Here is an 8,960-nt window from a genome sequence, read left to right as displayed (position 1 = left end):
TAACAGTTAACACCGGCTTTATAATGCCCTTCTCCATGTCAAGGGAAGGATAACTCAAGAATTTTAGCACATAATCTTCTTCATAAGCATTGCATGTACTCTACATTTTTAGAGACTAATTATAGATATGATAATACTGGAAGGGATAGAGGATAATGAAGATAAGATGCAGATTGATGCTACATAATCAACTACCAATCCCTGGAAGTACAAGCGTTACAGGACAAAATGTACTGACAAGAGAAATGGGCTACACTTCTGCACTGGCATTGTCTGTGTATTCTACTTTTTGGTAAGATTAAATATAGATCTGATCTTTTTTAGTAAATGGTGGGCAAGGGAGATAAGATGCAGAATGCTACACAACGGACCAATCCCTCTTCCCATAATACAAGAGTGTTTTGAACACTGGTGTACTATACAAAACGTTCTTATATTATGGGACGGAGGGAGTAGCTGTTAATGTAAGTATAGTGATAGACGATGTTCAGTCCTTCCAAGAGGACTGCAGAGCTAAACCTCTTCAAAAGCATTGGGTTGATTCTAAATTTATGTAAGAGTCCATACGGATCTTATAATGTCCACCAAATGGACCATAATGAGGCTAACATGTGCAGTGATGCTACATAATCAAACAACTATGAAAGTAAGTATGGCCATACAGGGCAAGAGGTACTCACAAGAGCAATGCAGTATGCAGTATAGTTGCGAGATTCTGTGGTCCCTTGAGAATGAATATTCTTTTGCTAACAGTTTTTGTACAAGTGAGACGTTAAGGCAAATGCAGAAATGTAGTTCAAATTATGATGTGATATCATAGACAGTATCTTACGCTGCAGCCGAGACCAATGTGTAACAAGATTATTCCAGTCACCATCGGATAAATGTAGCACCGAAGACTTTACAGAAATTTTGTTTAGAGGCTTGCCATTGAAGTGCGCTTGCCTCAGGTAGGAACGATACTTCATCAACGAGTGCTTGAAAAGCGCAACCAACCCTTGCTCGTCTTCACAATCCAGTTTGGTCCTTGCCTATTTAAAAGAATGAAATCTTGTGTCTTCTGTCAGCAGAAACATATGCAGTAATGACCATGAATAACATTAGTACATTACTTACGCGTAAGTTGCGGAGGAAGACTGGAAATTGTTCTGTGTCTGTGGTATAATATTTCCATGAAGGAAAGATGCGCACAGAGTTCCTGACAACAATATAAGCTTCGTCTTCTAAACTGGGAAGAAATGGAATAGGGGTTCTATTTGCTACAATTTGGGGCTCTCTCTGGTTCGAAAAGGGATTTGGCAACTGGATTTGGTGTACTCTTTGCTGGAATGGGGGTTTTGCGTCGTAGAGTTGGTGCTATGTCAACTGGCATAATCATACTGTTTGCTGCAGCTAGGGTCTGCTGAGTTGGGGAATCAGAAATGACTAGTTTAGTAGGGCTAGAGTCTGCTAGAGTTGGGGTGTTTTGTGGGTCAGGTAATATTGCAACTACACCTAATGGGCTATTTGATTTATTAGGTGACACTACCTTTTCCAAATACTTTGCTTGTGCTCCTCCATGATCAGCAATCGCCCTCTTCCTTTTGAATGTCTGATACACAAGAACAACATTTGAATGGATAAATATGGTATGATGACAGATGGAATATGTACTGAAAATGGATAGGCAGGGCGTATTCACATACACGATGTGTAAACTAAGCTAATGGCAGTTCAACAAAGTAGAAGCAATACAAAGCATCAGTTGCAAGATATGTGCGACCAATATAACCTTGGAAAGTTAGAGCAAGCACCTTGATGGGTGAATAAGATAGGGCATCTTCCTCTGACTCCTCCACTAGGGAGCTACATTGACTTAGGTCTCCCTCTAGCTCAGAATCACTGTTAGGATCATATTCTGAGCATGAATCTTTAGGTGGAGAGCATTTACATTGCATTGCATCCAGACTTGATTTCAGTCCCTTAATGCCAAGTTTGACAGCCATGGCATTGTTCTACTTTTTTATTTTCATGCGTGCAAGCTCATAATCATTAAGATGCTGTTTAGAATCTGAGATTCATGAAAACATAAAAGTAGTCATATTATCTATGGAATGCATTGCGGATTCAACTCGAAGAGTGTCTTCCTATAAACCCCTGCATATGCAAAGTTCACCCCCCAACCGTGCCGACCAGACCACACACAGAAATACAAACCCCTTATGTCTCTATAACAGGCAGACACACATTTCAAAACTGAAGTAGGAACATTAGAATCATATGAAATTCGTATTTGAACAAATAAACTAAGGAATTATAAGTGGCATACTGTTTAGCTTTAAGGGTGGAGTGTTGGTAGTGCGACACAAAGCAAGTAGGCAGATTGTATTCCATGTAAAATATCGAAGCTTATGTAAAAGCTGGAAATGACACTTTCTTTCTATACAATGTAGTGTTCGTTGCCCACACATGATGGAAGATATCACATAGAGAAATACTATTCACTCATGTCTATGGTTCCAGTATTTAGAAACAGGGTGGTCCACCCTAAAAGAATATTGACAACAAATATGACAAGGCAAGCATAGATGTAGTAAATAAATCATTTACTTGTGAGCTTACTAGGACAAGTATATAGAATTGTAACTGCAGTAAGAGACCGTCCAAAATCCTCCTAGAGTCATGCCGTCCGAGGACAGCAAGTCGCCGGCAAGGCAGGCGGCTGGGGGCGAGTAGAGATCAGAAGCGCGCAGCAGAACAGAGGGGAATCGGGGCCTGGGACGACCCAAAATCCCAGGGTGGGCCAGCCCACCATGCGCACCCTGTAGATATACACACCCGAGCGGCGAACATGCATTTTCGAAATTAATTTAGGAACATTTAGCTGACTAATTAAATGACTCTTTTTTAATAATATCAGATTCGTATTTGAACAACTAAGCTTGTTTAGCTTGATGGGTGGAGAAGTGCTATTATGACACGAAGCACGTATTCTGATCTTATAGTGATCATAAAAGGGGGAAACTCTAAGCATATTTTTTTGGCAAAAGAGGGTTTACCCTCCGATTTCTATTAAAGAAACCACCACGGAACCAACATGATCAATTAAACCGTATTATGATTGTGCCATGGCAGATTTGAAGCTGCAAACCGGAGAAATGATATTTAGCAGCCATTGTTTGCTTCGAACTAAGAACTAAATTCTAAGAGCTGAAAATAAAGTAGAGTAACCAAGTTAAGATCTATTTTCTGGTTGAGATCAAAAGGTTGAAGAGATATGAAGTACCACCTCTCTTGCGGCACCGTGTAGGCATCGGGGGTGCGATGGTTGTCGGTAGCATTGAAGCAGATCTGCGATGGTAGACAGGTGCATCGGGGGATAAGTCTCGTTGCGGTGGAAGAGAAGGTTGTGTGAGCGGCCCCGACAAAGAGGACGACGGCGCCGATGAAGCGAGAGGACGTGATGCAAGGCTCTTGGTCCATCGCCGTGGATGAGAAACGTCCATCTCTAGTAGTGGACGACACGGTCTTGGTAGGCGCTCTGGCATGGTGGAGGACGGTGGCGATGGATGTGGTGGAGGACAGCGGCGATGGATGGGGTGGCGGGCAAAGGCTGGTGTGGGGATGGTGTTCTAGCGCGGACGGTGTATGAATGGGAAAATGGAGGGAGAGGTATGGGGAACCATGTTTTTGGGACACGCCTGTATGAAATATGGGAAAGTTACGAACTTATCCCCGTTTAAAATTTGGACGTCTCATCGGTTGGGGATACGACGGTAATCTCACATCTCGCCAATATTTCCCAGAGCGATTTCGGGTGAGGAGAGGGTGGTTGGCGCCCACGGTGTATGGACGGGGCTGACAGGTAGGGTGATTGTGTCACGTCTGAGTGAAGTTACAAACCTGCCCCTATTGAAAATATTTGCCTACATCGATTTTGGTTGAGTTGAGTTTGTTTTGCCGCCCACCATGTATGAATGGGGAATGGAGGGAGAAACAGAGGTCTTTCGGACGAGCTTGAATCAAATGTGTTTTGCCGCCCATGTTTGGTGCCCACCATGTCGGAATGGGCTGAGAGGCGGCCGTGTCACGTCTAATTGAAGTTACTAACCTACCCCTATTTAGAGCAGTGGAAATCGGGTCAATGGATTGTCCGTGTAATGGGTAGACAGTAATTTCCATCTCCCAAACACTTGGCTTCGGGCAGCCACGTGGGAGTGGACATTTTGCCGCTTATTTTCGAATTTTGGTACAATAAGCATCCATGTTTACCCTGGCAACTAAATTCGAATCCATTTTGTATTCCTATACGAATCTTTATAAATCATTCTATTTGTTTTTATATATCTTCAAAAGGATGACAAAGATGTATTCCATTGTCATATATGAATATGGTTTACAAATGCCGATACTCAAATTCAGAAGCTAGAATCCAGTTTAAGGTGAATTTGAATATTTGGAACACTTCATGTCCAACTCAAATGTCACACGCAACATAATTTGTACTCCCATTTAGATATGTACACAAGCGATGTATCAAGATTCAAATACCGAGTCAATCAACCAAGAATGTACATAACTAACAGACATATAAACACTTATAGAGTATATGGATCAATAATATCAACTAACATACATAAGCCAGGCCGCTGTACTTTTTTTGCTACAACAACATCCTTTTTTTACCAAGCGACTACAACATCTTGGCCCTTCCCAATACGTGCCACTTATGGTACATCTATACTACTATTATTGTTGAATGCACATTCAGACCGATTGGCATATTTGTAGGTCTGGCACAACAATCAAAATGAAATGTCTCCGAGTCTTATCAATTAATATAGACTTGTGCTCAAATAAAATTACAAACCAAAAAACAAAAAACAAAAAACAATTATTACATGATCTCTAAAACAAATGGTTTGATTGATTACATGAACAAACAACACAAAGGTTATTCAAGGATGGAAAGAACATTTCACCTATGATTTACCAAGTGGGAATTTAATTTCCTTTTTTTCCTTCAGGACCTTAACAATGTGGTCAGTCTCAGCTTGCTTCGGTTTGAAATCCACCAAATATTTAATGGTTGTCTTGAGTACTGCTTGTGATTGTGCGGTTTGCTTCCTCAACATGTCAACTTCATCTCTAAGTGCAGAAGCAAAATCTCTTTCTACCACTAGTTTAGGCTCTAGAGCATCAGCAGTTGGCAATTCATAATGCACAATTGGGCGGGTGCCAATGCTGTGGGATGATACAACGTCCATGGGGACCTCGCTCTTTGATCTTGGGCTAACCTGTTTTGCCATTAAAGTTCTGATTGGATTCAGAAAAGTTAAAGTTAGCAAAACATCTCAACTCGGAGTTATAACAGTAATCCAGTTAAACAAACAAGGAATTAAAGAGTTTCAATTGGATGATGCAAAGTAGTTATTAACATCATTGTAACCTGTTGTTGTAGCAGCAAAGCAGTTAAACAAACAAGTAGCTATTTAAGTTCAGGCAAACAGGTAATTCTTAACAGTAAGTATCAAACACATAGATAGGCACATTCTATAATAGGATTAATAGGCTATGGCATTATGTAATTGGTAGCAAACTAAATTAAGCCAAGCAACGTAATTGAACAATTTTGCAATAAGTGGCTAACTAAAATTCTGAGAAGCAGGTAACTGAACTTACGCTAGTTCTTTGTACAGGCACACTGTAACTTGTTTTTCGCTTACAAGGTTGTATGAAGGAGTCCATGGCAACAATTGCTTGGATACACAGTCCCAGTACTTCTTTCTTCCCGCACTGCATTGGTAAGTCGAATGGTTAATCTGGTAAGATGGTGTGTCCTTGATATGTTATATGAGGAATTGTAGTCAGACTAGTTGTAGCCACACACATCACACTGGCTTTTACTGTATATTTCATGCGATTACTTTTGGCATATCGAGATCTAAGCAATCTACAATATGATGAAAAGACTGGCATCCTTCACATTATTGGCGAACTCAGTTCATAGAAACAAGCAATTCAACCATTCTGTGGGTAAATCAAAAGCGCCACTGGAATATTTTTCACTACCCCAATAATACACGCAAAAAGGGGCGACGCCACCATAGGGGCTGGTATGGGCGGCCGCCTCGGGTGGCTGGAAAGTGTGCACCTAGTTTGAGTCGTCCAGGTTGGCCCAGGCTAGTTTTGTTCGTCCCAACGCACGAGCAGGCAATGTAAAAAATGAAAAAAAAATGTTTCAATTTGGATGGAACAATAACATAAGTGCAAGGCAGGCCCTATAGCAGTCTCGCGGCCCAAACGAGCGCCTCCCATATCGATCGACAGCAGGAAAAATCCTAATTCATTCGCTCCAGCCTCCAGTCTGGTTTGCTCCTAACCTAGCCGCCGCTGGACAGACCGACACAACACTTCCTCGCGCCCTTGTTGGAGGGCGGTCGCCGGGCTTCAAGCGAACGGAAGGACAAGAAGATGAAGATCCAACCCTGGGTGTAGCCTGCGTGGGAGGCAGCGGTGGCAGCACGGGCATGGCATCGAGCTTGCACAAACGGACAGTCGCAGCTTGCAAGAGTAGCATGCGCAACGAGCAGGTACATCACATCCCTGATTATATCTAATTCAACTCTTCAATTTCTGGCCAATAGTTAAACCTGACGGTGTTGAAAAACTGTTTGTATGTAGGGAATCTATGATAAAATGAAACCAATTTCTACTTATTTTATAACTCCCCTAATCAATACTGAAATGACTGAATCTGATGTATCTAATCAAGTTTCTGGTGCAAACATCCAAGCTCATGTTGTTCTTGAGCCTGGAGTGTCTAATGAATAGACTGCTAATGAAGGATTTGATGCAAACATTTTACATGCTCCTGGTGATGAACATATAGTGTCTAATGAGGGATCTAATGCAAGCATTTTACAAGCTCCCATTGAAGGATTTAGTATCTAATGATGATCTGCTATGTTGAGAGAGACATAGAGATTTGCAGGCATTGATGACAAGCAAAGTATAGTGCATTTTCATGGCTTGAGGAAACAACGAGGCCATCTATCAGAAAGTCCCCGTATAATGACAACATAGCATATATACTTTTCTAATCTATTGTTTGAAACTATTGGCATACTTGTGCAGGATGGATATATTGATATGCAGTTTGCGCACTGGTTATAGGTGCAATTACACTTCGATATTTTCAGCCAGAGAACAAATAATTCAAGCAGGTACAGACCATGTTTTTAGTCCTTGTACACCATGTTGCATTTTGTGTTTTTGGTGCTTGCATCATTTAGTGTTTATAATCCGAACTACTTTGGATCATTAGCTGGTTTTCAAAGTGCATGCAGCTTCACATTTCTCAAGTTATGTTGATTTCCGGAGTGCAAGTGCCTTCGTATTTTTTAAGTTAAATGTTTGCCCCTGGTAACTTGAATTCGTGGATCCGCCACTGCACACAAATCATACACGAATGCCAGTACGAATTAAATGAAATACAGGGACTTACACTAGCTCGTTATACAGGCTCACTGCAGCTCTGCTTGCGCTTGGGATGTTCCATGTACAAGTCCATGTTACCACTTGCTTGGATGTGCAGGCCTTGTGCTCCTTGCATCCCCCTCTGCATTTTTGACACGGCGAATAGTTGATCAAATAAGAGGAATCGACCTTGCTGTTGTACCGGAGGAAGGATACTTACAAGGTTATACGGGTGTGCAGGATGTGTACCAGATCCCGTAGCGCCGTCATGCTTCGCTAAAAAATGCATTTGCTTGTTTCGGATGATATCTCCAAAAGAAATACGAGTTAAAGTCAAAGTTGCATAGGTGTGTAAGCTAAGAGAGTAGTGAAAGGATATGCAATCATCGTCGGAACAGTGCACAAGGGAGTGATGTGTGGATACCTAGTTCGGGCCGGCGTTTGGGCATGCTCGCCTAGCTAGAGTGCGGGGTCACTTCAGAGCCGTTGAGGGTGATGCGCTGGCGTTGGCTGGCCGTGCAGGGATGCAGATCCTGAGTGGCAGTGGAGCACTACGATGCGGTGGACGAGACCGTTGGTGAAGCCCTGGCGGTCTCGGGGGGCGGAGGTGCGACGATGTGCTCGATGAAGTAGACCCGGTGAGCTGGAAGATGGCATCGGTGAATCGCACCTGATGCGGTGGAAGTCGGTGTCTGTGAGGCACGTCGGTTGCGGCGGCCGACGTTGTCGGTGGACCACCTGGTGCGATAGACGAGGGCGTAGATGAGGTATCTCAGGTGCGGTGGTGAAGCGTGATCGTCGTCTACGTTGTCGTCGTCCGGCACAGAGGTGGGGAAAGATATGAGACGAGGGGCGATTCGAACTTTGCTTGGGTTGGCGGCGAATTAGGGATTTGAGTAATCTGGGTGCGGAAGGGGACGGTGGAGAAGGGAGATTTTGCAGGGCTGGAATTGGGGCCACCAGATATTTCAATCTGAAACATGGAAGCGCGAACTTATTTTTTTGTCGTCCTTTTTCTGGGGGGGAGGGGGAGGGAGGGAGGGTGGTGGGTGGGACGCAACTTCGGTGCCTTAAAGGCACCCGCCTTTGGGTCACTGACATGTGGGCCAGCCATCTCTTGGGCCCACATGTCATAGACACAAAGGTAGGTGCCTTAAGGCACCGAAGCATCGTCCGGGTGGGTGGCTGGGTGCTAAGCCACCGTACGACACACATGACCACCATGACACGACCCTAGTCTACCTGGTGCGCCTACATTTGAGAGGAGATTTGAGAATGCAAACGAATCTTCTTTTATTTGCAAATGAATCTATATGTACTACCTTGCCCGTGTTTTCCTTGCAAATAATTAGTCATTCGAAATGAGATACTATAAATTAATTAAAGAGGAGTTATTTGAAAAAAACGAAATGGTATCCACGGTATCCACGCTAACGTGGATTAGAGTGAGTGTCACATAATTAGTTATTTGAATTAGAGTGTGTGTCACATAGTGATCTCCA

This window comes from Triticum dicoccoides, chromosome 5A, assembly GCF_002162155.2.
Source record: "Triticum dicoccoides isolate Atlit2015 ecotype Zavitan chromosome 5A, WEW_v2.0, whole genome shotgun sequence".
NCBI classification, from domain to species: Eukaryota; Viridiplantae; Streptophyta; class Magnoliopsida; order Poales; family Poaceae; genus Triticum; species Triticum dicoccoides.
Note: the sequence above shows the minus strand (reverse complement) of the source record.